The sequence below is a fragment of the Elephantulus edwardii genome, unplaced genomic scaffold (genome assembly GCF_000299155.1).
Source record: "Elephantulus edwardii isolate Elephantulus edwardi_28Jun2011 unplaced genomic scaffold, EleEdw1.0 scaffold00135, whole genome shotgun sequence".
In the NCBI taxonomy this organism is placed as follows: domain Eukaryota; kingdom Metazoa; phylum Chordata; class Mammalia; order Macroscelidea; family Macroscelididae; genus Elephantulus; species Elephantulus edwardii.
In genome coordinates, this window is record NW_006399885.1 from 530,528 (window position 1) to 531,588 (window position 1,061).

The 1,061-nt window shown below is 57.6% G+C and overlaps 1 pseudogene across 1 annotated transcript in view; it reads right to left on the reverse strand.

The window, feature by feature from the left end:
- LOC102844378 overlaps positions 1-711 on the reverse strand; it is an 18,277-nt pseudogene extending 17,566 nt beyond the window's left edge. Inside the window, exon 1 of the transcript XR_438939.1 lies at positions 258-711. The product of XR_438939.1 is annotated as a cholinephosphotransferase 1-like (transcript). The remainder of the gene's footprint in view (positions 1-257) is intronic.
- Positions 712-1,061: the final 350 nt, after the last annotated feature.

Genomic DNA, 1,061 nt, shown 5'->3' on the forward strand with positions numbered 1-1,061 from the left:
CTGTGGAAAAAACCGCTGGAGAAGCTCAATATCAGCTGTGAAAACTAGGCCAGGAGCTGATTGTGGAACAGACCACCAACTACTCATATGCAAATACATGATATCTGAACAAAAATATTATACCTTGCAATTAGCACTCTATGTCAGTTTTAACTCTAAACTGGTAAAATCTCCATGTATTCACATACAATGACAAAATTGAAGTAACGTGTGGGAGATGACCCGCGGGAGATGGCTTGCGCCCGCAGGCCACTCACGTAGAAGATGGCACTTGCCCAACAGCCACCCGGGCGGAGGGATGGCGCGCGTCCACCTGCTGCCCGCGCACGAGATGACACACGCCTGCCAGCCGCATGTGTGGGAGACGACACTCGGGAGATAGCTTGGGCCTGCCAGCCACCCATGTGGAAGATTGCATGCTCCCGGCAGCCCACCCTGGGGGATGGTACGCACCCACCAGTCATACGTGTGGGAGATGGCACGTGCCTGCTGGCCATCCACTCTGGGGGATGGTGTGCAACTGCCGGCTTCCTGTGCACGAGATGACACGGGGGTCGCCCGCCTGCAAGATGACGTGCGCCCACCAGCCGCCTGCGCTGGGGGATGGCACGCTCGTATGCACCCCCACTGGTTGCCCGCGCGTGAGATGACGGCCACCTGCTGGCCACCCACACTGGGGGATGGCGCCCAATGGCTGCCCCCGCACGACATGATACATGCCCACCGGCCACCTGCGTGGGAGATGACGCATGGGAGATGGCAAGCTCCCGCCAGTCGCCCGCACTAGGGGGTGGTGCGTGCCCACTGGCCTCCCGCACGGAAGATAGGGCGCATGCTCCACCACGCGTGGGGGGGGCGTGTGCCCCGCCGCCTACAGGTTTGGGTTTCCTTGGAAAACCAGAGATGATCACCTATACAATGGATTGTTGAAAGTCACTGTGAGTTGTCTACATGATGACACTTAACAGTGGCAGCATGTCCAAGAGGACCAACATCCTAAATGCACCACATATTTTGATCTGTTGAATGCTTCTGCCAAAAGCTGTTTAGACCTGGGGGGA